The sequence below is a fragment of the Carcharodon carcharias genome, chromosome 14 (genome assembly GCF_017639515.1).
Source record: "Carcharodon carcharias isolate sCarCar2 chromosome 14, sCarCar2.pri, whole genome shotgun sequence".
In the NCBI taxonomy this organism is placed as follows: Eukaryota; Metazoa; Chordata; class Chondrichthyes; order Lamniformes; family Lamnidae; genus Carcharodon; species Carcharodon carcharias.
In genome coordinates this window covers 35,075,478-35,094,169 of record NC_054480.1, presented here as the reverse complement: position 1 = coordinate 35,094,169, position 18,692 = coordinate 35,075,478, and positions in this window count along the sequence as shown.

Sequence of the window (18,692 nt, the reverse complement as noted above, 5' to 3'; positions counted from 1 at the left end):
ACATTCAGCTTTATTAACAAGGCCCTTAGTTAATGTTCCTTTCCAGGCAGATTTTGCACTTAGGTGTCAAGCATGGAGCCTGCAGCCCAGGCTTGTCCTGGAGGTCCATATGTGGTGCGCTAGCTGAAGGTTCATCGGATTAAAGCCTTCTGGGTGACCCTGCCTCCCTGCAGTATGCCCGGGTCAGCGTCTACCCCCTCAGCATTTCCCTGTGCGTGCTCATCCTTGGACTCACTGCTGGACTCATCGTGTACAGCTGCAGCCGCAGCCACTGCATCAGCGTCTTCATCATCCACTGCTTTCCCCCTTTCCAGTGAAAGATTGTGGAGAGCGCAGCATGCAACCACTATCACCGAGACACAATCTGTGGGGTACTGGAGTGTGCCCCCTGAGCAGTCCAGGCATCGGAAGCACATTTTGAGAAGACCGATGGCTTTGTCCACCACAGCCCTTGTGGAGGCGTGGCTCCTATTTTACCACTGCCCGGCTTCTGTTCTTTGATGGTGCAGAGGAGTCATGAACCAACTTCTGAGGGGATAGCCCTTGTCACCCAGCAGCCATCCATCCAGCCGGGCTGGAGCACCTGGGAGTGTCTGAGGATGTAGGCGTCATTGGAGCTGCCTGAATGTCTTGCACAGACTTGTAGAATCAGCATCCTGTGATCACACACTATCTGCACGTTCATGGAGTGGAAGCCCTTCCTGTTGACGAAGGCACCAGGTTGACCTGCTGGTGCCTTGATGGCCACATGTGTGCAGTCTATAGCACCCTGGATGCGGGGGAAGCCAGCAATCGCTGCGAAGCCTCTGGTTCACTGTGTTTGGCTTGCCTTGTCCCAACAGTAGTGGATGAAGGATAATGCACACCTGAACCTGCTTGACACAAGTGTGGACAGCTGATTGGGAGAGACCGCAAACATCACCCACTGAGCCCTGGAAGGAGCCAGAGGCATAGAGGTTGAGGGTAGCTGTGACCTTCAGAGCCACTGGAATGGGGTGTCCACGCACACAGTTCGCGGAGATCTCAGGCCCTATCATCTGACAGATATAGTTGACTGTCTCCCTTGAGAGACGGAGCCTCCTGCAGCATTGCACCTCAGACATATTGAGGTAGCTGCTTTGCCGCCCGTATGCCCTGGCAGCAGGATAGTGGCGTCTTCTGCAGCCCCTTCCGCCTTGGTCAACCTCTCTGCCCTGTGCCCCTTGTGCCTGTGCCTCTCCTCCCAAAGTTGGCTCCCCTGGCTGAATGCGTACTCCTGGCCTCCTCCCCCTTCTAGCCCTCCCTTCCTCCTCAGAAGAATTGCCCCCAGTGAAGAGTTCAGCTCCCATTCCCAGGCTAAGGGAAGGTTTCCTGAAACCTGCAGGCCCAAAAAAGATTCCTCACTGCAGAGTGCTGACCTGAAGGTTGTGAGTCCAGACCCAGCAGCTGGTATGTGTTTTGAAGTATTGCATATCACACAGGCAAGTATTAGTAACTTTAAAAATCAATATTTGACACTCGCGACCTCACTGAGACCTCTATCCAGCCCGTGGATGAGGTTTATACAAATATGTCCTACCCGCCTGCCTGTTGCACCCGTGCGCCGACCCGAAGATTGCATGGGTGGCAAAAAATTACCATTGATTGACGCCTCAAGGGCCTTAAACGGCCCATTAATTAAAGGTGGGTGTGCGTTGGATATCATCGCGTGTCCGCCCAACGAAACATCGCAATGGCGCGTGGTGACGTTGGGACGCTTTCCCGACATCACTGTGCATCATTTTATGCGTCGGCCTGCAGGTTCCGCCTCCACACGCTAACAGGAAAATTCTGCCGTAAGAGAAAAGTAAAATTGCAAAGACATATGGAAACAACGGAATTTACATTAAAAAGGTAGAAGCATGTATAAAGGAGATGAGGCTATGTGTCAGAAGGAGAAGTCATTCTAAGACCCCACACAAGCCTGTGGGCATCAAGTTGCTGTCTACAGGAACTGAAGCTGAGAAAACTCACTTTGAATTTGACTGTCAAATGTACTGTGTTGCTTTGCATGGGCCTGTTTAAATCTATTTGTTTTTACTGTTGCCTTAATGGAGGTGTAACAGGAAGCCACATTAATGAGGGGTATTAGGAGTTATTATAGTTGTAATTTGTAAACCTATTTATGTGCTTGAAATCTTTTCTTTTGTTAATAAATGTTTAATTAATTTCCAAAAAACCTCTGAAGTCATGGTACCCTTATTACTTCTGAATTCAGGGCTTGTAACTCGAAATAAAACACATACTGCAAAACAGTTGTGGCAGCTGTTTCAAGTTTCCCTCTGGGATTTGAGCAGCTTGGCATTTACCATCCGCTGTGCCATAACAGAAGCCTTTCACATCCTAGGTAAACAGGGCCAGCCAGGATTTTACTGATGGCGGTCGGGCTAGTCAGGAGTGGGCACGGGTGGGTGTGGAGCCGATAGCTGCCCGCAATCGGCTCCGCGCCGCCATTTTTCGTGGGTGGGCCAATGAAGGCCTGCTCAGCGTGAATCGTGGCTCACGAGAACATCGGGAAGGGGTAGGAGACGCGGAGATTCAATGACCGCCGGGTCCAATGGCAACCCTGTTCAAAAACGGCACAGGTAGCCTTCCAAAAGCTGCCACTGATGTCACACAGGAGGATGTCCGACAGTGCTCTCGGAGAGCAGGTCAGGCAAGACGGCAGGTCAGTGGGGCAGTATGCTCCAAGATGTTCAGATGAATGCCTCACGGCCCTCCTCAAGAAGGTGGTAGCACGCCACAGCATCCTTGTGCCAAGGGACAGGAGGAGGAAGCCCCCCCATATAACAAAACGTGCCTGGGAGGAGGTGGCAGAAAGGGTCAGCTCCCATGATGCAGTGAGATGCACCTGGGCGCAATTCCGCAGGTGGTTTAATGACCTCTCGCAATTGGGAAAGGTGAGTACCGTGTTGGCATGGGTCACTTATCACAGCGGTTAGGTAAGCAACCACCCCCCCAACTCAGAATTTTGTTTTTGCATTCACTCATTCACAGGATGTGGCCTTCTCTGGGTGGTCCAGCATTTATTGCCCATCCCTAGTTGCCCCTGAGAGAGTGGTGGTGAGCTGCCTTCTGTATCCCCTGCATGTGGTGCAGGTACACCCAAGTGCTGTTTGCGGGTGAGCTCCAAGATTTTGACCTAGGCACAGTGGTGGAGCACCAAAACATCTCAAAGTCAGGATGCTGAGTGACTTGGAGGGGAACTTCCAGGTGGCGATGTAGCCATCTATCTGCTGCCCTTGTCCTTCTAGATGGTAGTGCTCATGGGTTTGGAAGGTCCTAGAGTATGAGTGGCAAATGTGATGGAGGCAGCATCTGGGCAAGGGGGTCAGCCCTGGCTGCTTGGAGTGAGTGAATGGCAGCTCCAGGGTCACGAATCGGATGAGCCCTGCAAAGTTTCACGCAGGTGGGGGTGGCAGGGCTGCAATGGCAAAGCAGATACAGGGCGGACTAATCAATGTTCCTCTCTCCTTTCAGGAGAAGACAGCCCACAATAATGCAGAGAGTCTGCGGACTGGTGGAGGGCAGCCCCACCTTCTCATCTTCACCCAAGCAGGAGGCACTGGAGCTGGGGAGGCGCCATGCGCCCAGGTCTACCGGCCGTGGTGAGGTTAGGGTGCCACTGGGAGGAAAGAGTGCAATGCACTGTCATTGCAAACATTCCACTGTTGACTGTATATTGATTTCAGCATCCAACATGGGTTGCCCATTGATAATGGAAGGAGGAGCACATCCTGATCTGGGTGCCAGGCTTGCACATTAACAGTGTAATGACTTCTACTAATCAAATGTCCTTGTTATTCCTTTCAGCCTCTCCGGAGCATGTCCAGACTCAGGAGGTAGAGGGACCGCCACTGACCCCCTGAGGGCCCAGAATATATAAACGCAGCAGCAGCACATCATCTCAGCACGGATACCAGCACCTTGGTGGGGATAAAATCGTTGGCTGGTACCTCAGTGCACAGAGCTGAGGCCACTTCACACTCGCTTGAGGTGCAGGCGGAGACAGTGCCCAGGGCACTGGCAGTCAGAGGACTGCTGGGGCAAGGAACATGCTCAGTCGATGGCTGATGATGTGCCTCTGGAGTCGTCCCTGAGGCAGCAGTTGCTGTGCGGGAGGATCCCGCGGAGATACATGAAGGAATGCGTGCCGTGGTCCCCGTGATGGAGGAGTCCATGAGGAGTATGAGCAATGCAATGACCCTCATGGCCTAGCACAATGCCTCCTCCACGGAAAGAGTGGTGACTCTCATGGAGAAGGTCCTCCAGGAGAACAATCAGGGCTTCCTGGGGATGTGCTTGGGCCTGCAAGGCCTCACAGTGGCATTGAGCTCAGATGGTCAGTGCCAGTGTAGGAGATGGATTGGGCACCCAGTATCCCAGCTAGGTGCCCATTCGTCAGTGGTGAGCATGGAGGTCCAAAGTGACCTCAGGTTGGCGCACACGCTGCCTGTCACACATCTGCATCCTATGGTCACACACTATCTGCACCTTCCTGGAGTGCAATCCCTTCCTGTTGACAAAGGCACCCAGCTCACCCGCTGGTGCCTTGATGTCCACTTGTGTGCAGTCGATTGCACCCTGTACGCGGGGGAACACAGCAATCGCTGCAAAGCCTCTGGCTCACTCAGCCTAGCTGACCTTATATGAGTGGTAGTGAATGAAAGTCAATGCACGCCTGAACAGAGCATCTGTCACCAGCTTGTTGCAACTATGGACTGCTGACTGGGAGACTCCACAAAGATCACCCACCCACCCCTGGAAAGAGTTGGAGGCATAGTAGTTGAGGGCAACTGTGACCTTCAGTGCCACTGGCATGTGGTGTCCACCCACACAGTTGGAGCTGACCTCAGAGCCAATCATCTAGCAGATGGAGGTCACTATCTCCCTTGAGAAATGGAGCCTCCTTTGGCACTGCACCTCAAACATATTGAGGTAGCTGCATCGCCGCCTGTAAACCCTGGCAGCTGGATAGTAGTGTCTTCTGTGGCCCCTTCCGCCTTGAACTACCTGTTGGCCCTGCGCCCCTTGTGCCTGCGCCTGTTCTCCCAAAGCTGGCTCCCCGGGAGGCTGAATGTGGACTCCTGGCTTCCTCCCCTTCTGTCCCTCCCTTCTCCCTCAGAGCAGGTGCCTCCAGTGGAGAGCACAATCCCTATTCCCAGGGTAACGGAAGGCTGCCTGAAACCTGCAAGGCCCCAAGTGTTATGATTACTCCAGAGTCCTGAACTGAAACCTGTTTTTTCTGTCAAAGCAACTCTGAAGAGAATTGAAGTTGTTCTGTTTGCACAAGCAAGTAGCAGTAAGTTTAAAAATTAAAGTACTAACAATTTGCATTCGCGAACCCACTCACGGCTCTTATCCCGCCCGTGGATGAGGTTTTTAAAAATGTGGCCTACCCGCCTGCCCATTGTGCCCATACGACACCCTGAAAAATCGCACGGGCTGCTAGAAATTGCTGTCAATTACTGCCTCAAGGGCCTTAACTGGCCCTTTAATTAATGGCGGGTGCGCCTCGGAAGTCATAGCTCGAGCACCCTCCGAAATATTGCGATGGCGTGCGGCGATGTTGGGATGCACGCCCAACCTCATCGCGCATCATTTTGTGCGTCGGTGTGTCAGGCCTTCCCCCCGCACACCAACGGCAAGGTTCTGCCCCAGATTTCCCTTCCTCCCACTGGCAGTGAACCAATCAGCAGCAGGATTAATTTACCTTGCATATTTAATTAGGACCTGCCACTCAGAAATGCGGTCAGATTCTGGTGGAATCACATAGCCCCACTCCACACTGTTTCTGACAGGCAAGAAAATTCAGGCCCACAAGAATCTCTGTTCAATGTTTAAAATGTGTATGCAGTGAAGCAGCTTATTATCAGTGTATACATCATAGATGTCTTTTGCATTTACCTCTTTGTTAAACATTGAACTATTGCACAGAAATGAGTCTTTTCAGCATTATTTATTTTCAGTGTCACCGACTAAACATTTTGACAAGATACACATCAATATTGCTGCCCTATAAAAGTATTCCACAATTTTCTTGATGGATTTGTTTTCAGTACCTATCACATCAATACCTAGCAGGTGGTGCAATTAGGTGAAGTAAGAGTAAAAGCCAGCACTAAATAATGCACTAGAAAGCAATGGAATCAATTGTGGCATTTACAAATAATGTAACAAAATAATTGCAGAAGAATAGTAAACTTAAAACTTTATGAATTGTTTCTGCATTGTACTCAATATCGTGTTCAAAAACTAATTTACCATAAAATTTGTTTCATAATAACATGTGGAACTTAAATTGCTTTTATTATACAGTGGTACCCAGCTCAAGTATGATGTCAGCTTGGAATATTGATATTGTCTTGAAGCTATTAATGTATATAATATTTCGGAAAATAATTTTCTTTTAAAATAGAGGTTTAGTCTGTGGGTGTGTTTTAATTGGATTAAAGCCAGCTAGTCTGGATGTTTTGATGGGCACTAGTTTTGATATGTAAGAGAGATAGCGTGCATTTGCATTTTTAATAGAGCATTCAAAAAGTGGGATGAAAACTTGACGTCTATATAGCAGATACCAAGCCATATGTCTATATTACTAATAAAATTGTTACTATGAAAGGTGTTTCATTGTTAAAAGGTGAACTTCAAAGAGACAATAAGAATTTACATTCAGTGGGCCGGTCTAGGTATAACTTCAGCAGTGTTGTGTGTGTAGAGCAGAGGCAATGTGAGATCAAGAGCAGCTATAAGCCTTCACAGGAACCAAAATGAAAACCTCATTTTCAATTCGTGAAAAAGGTGAAAATGCTTTGCCTGGTATTTGGTTAAGTCTATGGGTTGCTGTTGCCTTAATGGAGATTAGTTTAGGAATTTGTTAAAAGTTATGATAGTAGTAATTTGTAGCCATGTGTATATATATTTAACCTGTGTAAATTAATAAAATGTTTAAGTTAGTTTAATGTTAAACCTTGAGAACTGGTGGTCTGATTCCTGAATTTAGAATCACATCTCAAACAAAACACAAAATTATAGGTTATGACAGTTGTTTAAAGTTTCCCTCTGGAAATTTCAAATAACTCCTCTCTACCAACTGCATCGGTCATAACAATATGCATAGATACAGCACAAGGTGGTTAAATGGTATAAGGGTAGGACCTTTTGCTGTAACAGTGATCCACAAAATATAACAAGTCTGATCAACTTGAATGGAGCCTTTGTGGAGACTTTCTTTTTTGGCAAAAAAATGAACTTTTGGCTAGTATGGCGGCCAACATTTTGTGAAATAGGAATGAGCCCTAAGGTTCTTCGGAACTATGGAGGTAATGGTCTAAGGATGGGAAGAGAGGTTATTACTGGAGCCACTTATTACAATTGGATAGATAGAAGTGGATTCAAGTGAGCGTAGTTTCATTGAGCTGGACATTGGGGGTAAGAATCAGAGGAAGATGTTGGAATTGGTGTGTCAAAGGGTGCAGGGAAGTTGAGGAGGATTGGAAGGCAGTGCACCATAGTCACAGTCTCAGACGATACCTTTTATACACTTTCAATTTACTTCAAATTGTCTCCAAGGCATCCATTCTCCCAGCCCACTGAACAATTGTCATTTAGGTGCAAGCTCATTCAGCCACAGCTTCCAGGACAAGAGCCTGCCAATCTTTCATTGTCAGAATATTATAATTCCTTTTCACATAGCCATTAAATTATTAACAAACTAATATCTGAAAGAAGAGTGGGGGAATACCATGCTCACCCACAGAGTATTCTCCCCTTTTTACAACTGGAAGGAAATAGAAATTTCCTCCTTAATGAAATATGAAAATAATGTTTGTTCTTCATAATACTGTAACCCAGTGACAAAGTAATGCTGGCCTTCTATCCAGCTTCACCTGCTCCATGCCCTTAAACAGTATCAATTTTCTCACATTCCTACTTCTCTAGCTCTGAAGAAGGGTCATATGGACTCGAAATGTCAACTGTTTCTCTCTCCATGGACGCTATCAGACCTGCTGAGTTTTTCCAGCGTTGTTCTGTTTTTGTTTCAGATTTCCAGCATCTGCATTAGTTTGCTTTTAACAAAGTAATGGTCTCTGAGGTTGCACCTCATGATTTAATTTATAGATTATTAATTATAAGAAAAAAAGGCACTTCCAGTTTTAGTTAGGAGAAATGTTGAATCCCACTGATTCAGTTAGACCTCCCTTTTCATGAGAAGCCTAGAATTTATACTCTAAAGGCATGGAATGTGCTGTAAATCTTGTAAATTTTGGAATCCCTTTGAACAGCAAATTAAGAGTATTCACTATTTAATTTTAGGATTTTAACACACCATACATTAATCTAGATGAGGCCTGTGACTATAATATGTGGGAGACTACACATAAACTAGCTACAGTTAAAAATTGCAAGTGGTATAAAAGTATAAAAATATATATATTTACTACAAGCCCACAAGCTCTCACAGCTACCTTAACTGCACTTCCTCATACCCAGCTTCCTATAAGGACTCGATTCCATTCTCCCAGTTTTCTGTAGATACTAGCTCTTCTGATATGTCTTCTTTTTTCCTCAACTGAAGAACTCCCCTTAGTATGGTTGACAGGGTACTCCACCATGTCCATTCACACACTTCTGCTCATAAGCCTTTCCCTCCCTTCCAAAACCATGATAGGATTCCTTTATCTTCAACTTCCATCCAACTAGCCTCCATATTCAGTGGATCAGTCTCAGCCACTTCTGCCAGCCCTAGTGTAATGCCACCACCAAACACATCTTCCCTTGCCCTCCTTTCAATATTCCAAAAGGACACTTCCCTCCACGACACCCTTGTCTACCATCTACATCCCCTCCTTTAACTATGGCGCCTCGCCATGCAAGCACAGAAGATGCAACACCTGCCCTTTTACCTCCTCCATCCTCAGCAACCAAGGCCCCAAACTATCTTTCCAAACGAAGCAGCAATTTATTAGTACCTCTTTCAATTGAGTATACTGTATTCACTGTTGTCTACTTTAGGGAGATCTAACACAGACTGTGTGACCCCTTTGCAGAAATCTCTGTTCAGTCTGCCAGCATGACCCTGAGTTTCCTATCGCTTGTCATTTTAATTCTCACCCAGCTCCCAAATATCCTTTCTGTCCTTGGCCTGCTATAATGTTCTAATAAAACTTTATACAAGCTTGAGGAACAACCTGGAGGAGATGGTGATCTAGTGCTAATGTCCCTGAACTGGTAACCTAGAAACTAAGGCTCATGTTCTGAGAACATGGGTTCAAATCTCACCATGGCAGCTGGTGGAATTAGAATTCAGTTAATAAATAAAGCTAATCTTGGTAATGATAACCATGACAGCTATTATTGATAGTTGTGGAAAAAAATATCTGATTTACTAATGTCCTTTAGGGAAGGAAATCTGCTGTCCTTAACTAGTCAGGCCTGTATGTGACTCCAGACCCACTGCAATGTTGTTGACTCATAAATGGCCTAGCAAGCTTTTCAGTTCAAGGGCAATTAGGGATGATCAACAAATGCTGGCCTTGTCAGTGACACTCACATCCCATGAAATAATAAAATAAAAGCACCTCAGCTTTCAATTCAGACTTCTGGACTCAACATTGTGTTCAACAACTGTAGATCATAACATCTGTCTCCATTTGTTTCGTTTCTTTGCAGCTTTGTTTTTTTCTTCTTTCTTTATTCCTTCATTTTGCATTTGGATGGTTGCAATCCAGCCATTCATACTTTATTTAGACACATCTGTTTACTTTACCCATTTCCATTTTCCTTGCTTTTGTATCGTGAAACATTTTGTCATATCCCTCCTGCCCTCCACCCTATCAGAGACCTTCCTTTTTATTCTTCTTCCTTCCTCCCTCTCACTTGTTCAAAATGTGTTACATTTCTACCTTTCCTCAGCCCTGATGAAGGGTCATCGACCTGAAACATTAACTCTGTCTCTCTGTACAGAGATAAAAACAAAAAAAACTGCGGATGCTGGAAATCCAAAACAAAAACAGAATTACCTGGAAAAACTCAGCAGGTCTGGCAGCATCGGCGGAGAAGAAAAAAGTTGATGTTTCGAGTCCTCATGACCCTTCAACAGAACAGATCTGTACAGATGCTGCCTGATTTGCTGAGTATTCCTGGCATTTTCTGCTTTTATTTCAGATTTCTAGCATCAGCAGCTGTTTGTTTTTGATAAAAAAGTATGTTGTCTTCGGCTAGAAAATTTGACATTTATTTCTGCTTTACCTATTTTCAACTTGTGTAACTGCTTTGATATGTTGAAACTCTAAACAATGATTTTTTTACATTTTTCTGTCTTTTCCATTTCTTTGTTCAAATAAATGTGAAATAAGCATTGGCCTGACACAGACAGCACCAAGATGCATGTAATTCAGTAGAAAACTTATTTTCTATAGAACTTTATATAGATGCATATTGAGAAAGAAAAGACATGAAAGGTAATCTATTTATGACCGTGCCCAATATTGATGCCCTTACCATATAGAACTGAAGTAGAATGAAAATTCTACTTTGAGAGTATGAATTTTTCATTTTGTCCTCAGCCAATTTGTTCTTCCTAACTGTGGCACTGACTCTGACCATGAAGTCAAGCAGATGACCTGCTCCATCAACTTCCCCAATGGCACTTTAACTAAACTACTGGAAATGGTTCAACAAAAGGTTCAAATTTATCTCATTGTGTGATGGTTAGGAGCTATAGCACGTAAAGCGACATTTCTCTTCTCTGAAATTAACTGTCTGCAATTAATTCTGCAGTTGCAACTACAACTGTAGCATCAGTGTGAGACAGTTTTGTTTTACACAAATACTAAGAAGTCACAGCATAAACTCAGATGGAGAACAATCAGATTCTGGACTGAAATGGAAAAGACTCCCACCTCCAGAGTCTCACTTTACCTCACTCCAGAGTCACCTCCTATTTCTAACTTTGGATTAGTACTTCAATTTCTTCATGTTGGGCAGATACTACAGCTGTAGTGTAAATACAGCCTGAAGGTTCCCAGCTAGGAAGCTTCTGGAACTTGGCCGAGTATGTTAGTTCAAAAATGTATCTATTTAATTCCCACTAATCTTATTCACAACAGTTCTTCCTGGGCCCTGCAGTCCTGCATAGATCATGCTTAATTTGAATCAAAATGACAGGAATACAATGCTATCTTCCAGCAGTTACATTGAGAGCTACCCATATTCAATTAATTCATTCAGCAATATTAATTTCCAGAATACAGGCTATTTTCAAATCCCATGGAAAAGGTAAATTTATGGAATTTTGACACAAATACTCGTTTTGATAGCTTTGTCAATTCTGAGATTTAAAAAATAGGAGCTTTATTCTCAACTGATTTTTAAAAAAGTCAGCTCAATATAATATAAATGCCACACATTTAAAACAACTTAAAGTTCCAACTTAAATGTAAATAGAATAAAATTAAACTCTATAAAGGAGTAGAATAACTCACTTGGAAAAGGAAAAGGAAATGCATAAGCCATTTAACATTTTCTTTGCACAATATTAACAGTGACAAATATTGATGCAATAAAAAGGAAGAAGTGTTTTGGATATCAAAATAAACAATTAAGTTAGGTGATCTCAAGGGTAAAGCAGAAACACTAAGTGGTCAATTCTCTAGTGTATTTACCAGAGAAGATTTAACACACATATCCAGTTTAGACATTGGCCACTTACCATACGTAATAAACCTCATTATATGTAAAGAAGGTGTCTTGAAACTTTTGCAAGAAATAAATCTAAGTAAAACTGGGTCCAGATGAACTTCCTTCCTGGATTTTAAGGTTAGCAGCTGATGAACTGGCTCCAGTATTGACCACTCCCTTTCAACAGTCAATCAATACCAGCTACTGAGCAGACCAGTGGAGACAAGCTAACGTCTGTGGCATATTCAAAAAAGGGGATAAAAGTCAGCCAGGAAATGACTGATCCTTATCTCTCACAGTGTCATTTGCAAATTGCTTGAACATATTATTCATCCTTATGTCATGAAGCACTTTGAAGCTCACAATATTCTGATGGCCAGCATGGTTCCAGAAACACAGCTTTTATAGACTGTTGATGACCGAGCTTCAAGTCTCCAAAGAGATGAAAATATTCACATGGCAACACTAAATTCCTCAAAGGCCTTTAACAAAGTTTCTCATGAAATGCTCTTGTGCAAACTCCACTACTATAGAATCAGGGGATATTAATAAATTGGACCTGGCATTTCCTTACCAACAGAAGACAAAGAGTGGTGTGTGATGGGGAATGATCCTCCTAGAGATGTCCTCTCCGGAGTGACTTACAGAACTGTATTGGGATCTTTACTCTTCTTGACTTACATAAGCGACCTTCTCAACAAGTTATAAAACAGAGTGCGACATCTTGCAGATGACTGCATGGTTTACGCATGAAGAAAAACTCAAGATCATATTAATTCAATGCAAGATGATCTTCTTGAATTGCAAAAATGGCAGGACTGATGGGAGATGACGTTCAATGCTAAAAAATGCCATGTACATCAGCAACAAAAAGGATCCACTAACAGATAGCTTTACGCTCTGTAATCAAATTTTTCAACAGGTAGATACACAGCCATTCCTGGGCATTCATCTTAAAAACAATCTTAATTGGGTTTCCACATTCAGCAAATACAAGCAAAACAAATAGGGTTTTTAGATTTCTGAGGAAGGACATTTGGTATTGTAACCAAATATCAGAGATATAGCTTACCAAACATTTGTTTGTCTAATCCTGTAGTATACAAGTTGTGTGTGTGACCCTTATAAGATATAATAAACTTGGTGTACTGGACAGGTTTCCTGTTAGAAACAGTAAACTTTATTTACAGAGCTCCTGATGAAGCTACATGCTTCAACCAGAACCACCACTAGAAAACTCTGCTCTTAAGAATACCTGCGCTAAGGGCTGATTATTCTGTACAGTAACATGATCTCCAAAACAGTGTGAATGTTTTTAACTTACAATCGTTACATTCCTCCCCCTTTAATTTTGTTTTACATCTCTTATTTACAAGAAAATCTTAACCCATAACATATATAATATATACAGTTTATGCAATTATAGATTAAGGCAGAATTTTCCCGTTGGCTTGCGGGGACGGGTCCTGCATGTCCACACGTAAAATGATGCGCGGTGATGTTGGGCGAGCGTCCCAACATCACCGTGCGCCATCACAATATTTCAGTGAGCGGGTGCGCAATGATAACTGCTGTGCACCCGCCATTACTTAGTGGGCCACATAAGGCCCTTGACTCACCAATCGACGCCGATTTTTCGGCACCCATGCAATCTTTGGGTCAGTGCATGGGCACAATGGGCAGGCAGGTAGGACACATTTGTATAAACCTCATCCACAGGCGGGATAAGAGGGCTCACTGGGATCGCGAGTGTGCTCTCTCAAGCATTGATTTTTCAAAGTTTTTGAAACTTGCCTGTGTGATCCGCAGTACTTCAAAATGCATACCAGCTGCTTTGTCTGGAGTCTTAACCCTCAGGTCAGCACTCTGCAGTGAGGAATCTTTTTTGGGCCTGCAGGTTTTTGGAAGCCCTCTCATAGCCTGGGAATGGGAGCTGAACTCTCCACTGGAGGCACCTCCTCTGAGGAAGAAGGGAGGGCTAGAAGGGTTAGAAGGCCAGAAGTGCACATTCAGCCTCCGGGGAGCCACCTTTGGGAGGACAGGTGCAGGCACAAGGGGCGCAGGGCCAAGAGGTAGGCCAAGGCGGAAGGGACTGCAGATGATGCCACTATCCTGTTGCTAGGTTATACAGGCGGTGAAGCAGCTACCTTAATATGTCTGAGGTGCGGTGTTGAAGGAGGGTCCACCTCGCAAGGGAGACAGTCAACTATATCCGACAGATGATTGGGCCTGAGATCTCCGCTAGCTGTGTGCAGTGCCAGTGGTTCTAAAGGTCAAAGCTGCCCTCAACTTCTAGTCCTCCGGTTCTTTCCGGGGGTCGGTGGGTGATCTTTGGGTGTCTCCCAATCAGCTGTCCACACTTGTGTCAAGCAGGTTACAGATGCTCTGTTCAGCCATGCATTGACGCTTCATCCCCCTCCGTTGGGACCAGGCCAGCCAGACACAGCGAACCAGGGGCTTCATGAAGATTGCTGGCTTCCCCTGCATCCAGGGTACAATAGACTGTACATACGTGGCCATCAAGGCACCAGCAGGTGAGCCCAGTGCCTTTGTCAACGGGAAGAGCTTCCACTCAATGAACGTGCAGATAGTGTGTGATCACAGGATGCTGATTCTACAAGTCTGTGCAAGGTAGCCAGGCAGCTCCCGTGACGCCTACATCCTCAGACACTCACAGGTGCCGGGGCTCTTCAGTGCTGCAGCCTGGCTTGATGGATGGCTGCTGGGTGACAAGGCCTATCCCTTCAGAAGGTGGCTCATGACACCTCTCTGCCATCCAAGAACAGAAGCTGAGCAGTGATACAATAGGAGCCACGGCACAACAAGGGCTGCAGTGGAGAGAACCATCGCACTTCTCCAGAAGTGCTTCCGGTGCCTGGACCGCTCGGGAGCGCACTCCATTACCCCCCAGGTCGTGTGTCGGTGATAGTGGTTGCATGCTGCACTCTCCACAATCTTGCGCTGGAAAGAGGGGACTCAGTGGATGATGAAGACGTCGATGCAGTGGCTGCGGCTGCACACGATGAGTCCAGCAGTGAGTCTGAGGATGAGCATGCACAGGGAAATGCAGAGGGGGTAGGCGCTGACCCGGGCACACTGCAGGGAGGCAGGGGCACCCGGGAGGCTTTAATTCAACAAACGTTCAGCCAACACATCACATATGGCCCTCCAGGACAAGCCTGGCTGTAAGCTCCATACTCAACGCCTAAGTGCCAAATCTGCCAGGTTATGAACAGTAACTAAGGGCCTTATTAATAAAGCTGAATGTCCCACAAATCACTCCTATCATTTTTGAAACCACATACATGCAGAAGAAAAGAGGCTCCCTCAGCCATGGTCACATGTTTAAATTTAATATCACAGGCAAAGAAACTTAATGAAACAAAATGACAAGGTTGTTCCAATTCAAAGCAAATTATAAAGAACTCATCTCGGGCCAACACAAAAGCACCAGTGATAAACCTGTGGTGTGCCTAAGGTGCCTTATGTTTACATTTCCAAGTGCTACATCTTGGTGCTGCCCCATCGCTGGGAGTGGCATCTGAGACGGCCTGCTGTCCTGTTGGCCTGGATGACCTTGGTGGTCGCCCTCTGGCCCGAGGAGCCTTCAGTTCCACAGCTGGCATCTCCCCAGTTGTTGCAGCCTCACTGGATGCTACGATCACTGGGGGAGGGGCGGAGGAGCCCACATCCAGAGCGCCCTGAGAGGAACCTGCAGAGACAACAGGCAGCTGCTGCACCAAGTGAGGTCGTTTTGGATCTCCCTGCTCACTGTGGATGGATGGCACCGGACTGGTGCCTAGACCATCTCCCACACTGGCACTGACCAGCTGAGATCAATGCCAATGTGAGAGCTTGCTGGTCAGAGCACATCTCCAGGAAGCCCTAATGGGTCTCCTGGAGGAGCCCCTCCACAAGAATCGCCATTCTCACCATGGAGAACGCATGGCACTTGGACATGTGGCTCATTGCTTCAGCGATCATCTGCCTAGGCTCCTCCACCACGGAGACCAAGCCAATCATAGCCTCATGTATCTCCTGCAGATTCACCCACACACCCGGCCGCATTTCATGCCGCTGCTGCCTAGCGGACGATTCCACAGGCAGATCATCAGGCACCAACTGAGCATGTGCCTGGCCCCCTGCAGTCCTCCGACTGCTGGCGCCATGGGCACTCTTTGTCTCTGCCGGCTCCTCCAGCGACTGTGACGTGCCCTCACCGCTGTGCCCCAGGACACTAGCTGATGTTGTAATTCCCATCGAGTTGCTGGTATCTGCACTGGTGTCTGCCTGGCAGAAATGGCGTGACGCTGGTGAGACTTCAGGGTCCTCAGGTGTGAGAGGGGGCATCTGCTGCTCCTCCTGGCCCTGCTCCACTGATGCTGAAAGGAAGAACAAGGATATTGGATCAGTTAATGTGGAGACAATGACAAAGTGCATCCCTGTCCCCCTGATCATTGTACGCTCATCCTTCTATAACCAATGGTCAAGCCATGTTTCAAAATTAAATTAACATTCAGCACTGCTATGGCTTTTGGGAGAACAATGCTGACCTCACTGCTGGGCATAAATACTTGGCCGTGGCACCCCAGCCTCACTGACACCAGTGGACCTGGACACATGGCGCCTCTCCAAATCCAGGGCCTCCTGCTCAAAGCGGCTGAGAATGGCTAACAGCGCTTGGCCGCCACCAGTCCTCACCCACTTTGCAGCATTATGAGCATTCCTCTCCTGAAAATGAGAGAAGGGCGTTGATTTGTGCAAATTACACATGGACTCTCTTTGCGCACGGCCCACCCCAAGCAGAGTGGGACATATCAGGGCTCCAGTGCCTCCTCACCCCACTGCTGCCGAACACTCACACAAAGGTGCTAGGCCTGTTCCCCATCCACCCCCATCCCCCCCCCTTGGCCACATGCTGCCGACATCATATTAGGCACCACACGGTATATCCTTCCATAGCAAGGAGACGCAAGCATGTGGAGCGCAGAGGGCAGCAGATGGTTCATTGCCACGCCTTCTTGACGTTCCCCTCCCAGCATGCCATCACCCTGACTTGGACATGTCCTGTTCAAGCATAGTGCCTAAGTGCAGCTCCTCCAGGTTGCCCCCAAACCAGTCATGTGGGTCTAAGTGTGCCACATGCTGCATGCGCAGAACCCATGTATTCACCACCCTCTCAGACTGACCTCGGCAATATCTGCTGGCCCACCCGGTAAAGGACACATGCCATCAATGATTCAATGCAGTTACTACACACAGACTTGGGGAGGGGGTGGTGCAGCAGAGGGGAATGCTGACCTGCTGGTTTAAGTGACCAATGCCAATATTGTCCTCACCCTTCCAGAGTGCAACAAGTCGTTGAAGTGGATCCAGATGCTCCATATCACATAGTGGGAGCTCACCGCCTCCATCATGTTTCATCATGTGGGAGGGCCTCCTCCTCCCATTCTTTGGAACCAATGCTTCCCGCCGTGCTGCCACTTCATCGAGGACGGCAGCAAGGCAGTCATTGGAAAATGAGGGTCACACTGGCCCCCTCGCCCTATCCTCCGACCTGGCCTGCCCCGATGGCCTACCCTCCGGACTTGCATAAACTCCATTGCCCCTCTGCAGAGCCCTTCACCCATCCATTGCGAGCAGCCTTTCCATGGCTGCCAGGCCTTTTATACAGGCTGCAAGGGTTGCCATTGGCCCAGGTGGGCTGAGCACACCCGCTGCCGGCCACCCACTCCCACTATGCACAGGAGTTGTGAAGTACGCTGGACGGGCTTTAATTGGCCCGTCTGCGTAAGATGGTGGTGCTGAACTGATCGCGAGCAGCAATCGGGTCAGCTCCATCCCTCCGCCTTCCAGAAAATTCTGCCCTAAGTCTCTGAGGTGGTTTTCTGATTCGGGTAGAGCAGCATAACTCTACGACTTGAGGTTCTTCCACTGGATCAACTTGATCTGGAACTGCAGCACCAGGGACATCCTTAGCCAATGGCAGTTCAGAATTATTTACTTCAACATAGTATGTCTATTCTATGTCGATCTGACAACTCAGGGATCAAAGGTTCGACTTCAATTTCAGGTGGAGTAACTGGTTGTTGAAGTGTATCTCTATTTTTTAGATGATCCACATGTTTCCTAACAATCCGGTTTTCCACTTCCATTTGGTGTGACAAAGGTCCTGTTTCAGAGACAATTATACCAGGAATCCAAATGGGAACCCATATTCCAGTTCTAAAATTTCGCACAAAAATTGTCTTAGCAGTAAATTTTCAATCTTTACTGTGAATATCATGATTCACTTTCTGGTTTTTCTCTACCTTCCCCTCTAAATTAGCGAACATTAGACTCAACCTCATACCAAGCCGGTGTTTCATTAATAATTCAGACAGTGTTGAACCGATAGTTGCATGAGGAGTCGTGTGATAGTTGAGAAGAAATTGCAAAATTTATGTTTCTGACGTTCCTTAAGATAATTTCTCCATTCCTGTTTTAAAAGTTTGTACTGCTCTTTCTGGTAACCCATGTGATGAGGGATGATATGGTGTTGTTTTGATATGTTTAATCCTATTTAAGTTCATGAATCTCTGAAATTCCATACTAGTGAAAGCAGTGCCAATATCTGAAACAATGGCTTCTGGTGGGCCATGTGCACTAAAACATTGGAGCAGCTTTTCAATAGTTGCACACGATGTAGGTGATTTCACTTCATACACACCCATCCACTTAGAATGCGGTTGGATGATTACTAAAAACATGGCACCTAAAAATGGACCTATGTAGCCGATATGTAGTCTAACCCTGGTTTGACCAGGCCACTCCCATAGATGCAGTGGAACTGAAACGGGCAACTTCTCTTGTTGCTAACAGTGTTTAACCATTTTTTCTATATCACTGACTTTACCTGGCCACCAGACATAGCTTAATGCAAGGATCTTCTTTTTCAAAATGCCTGGATGCGCACTGTGAAGCTCTGTCAAGAGTAGTTCTCTTCCTTGCGA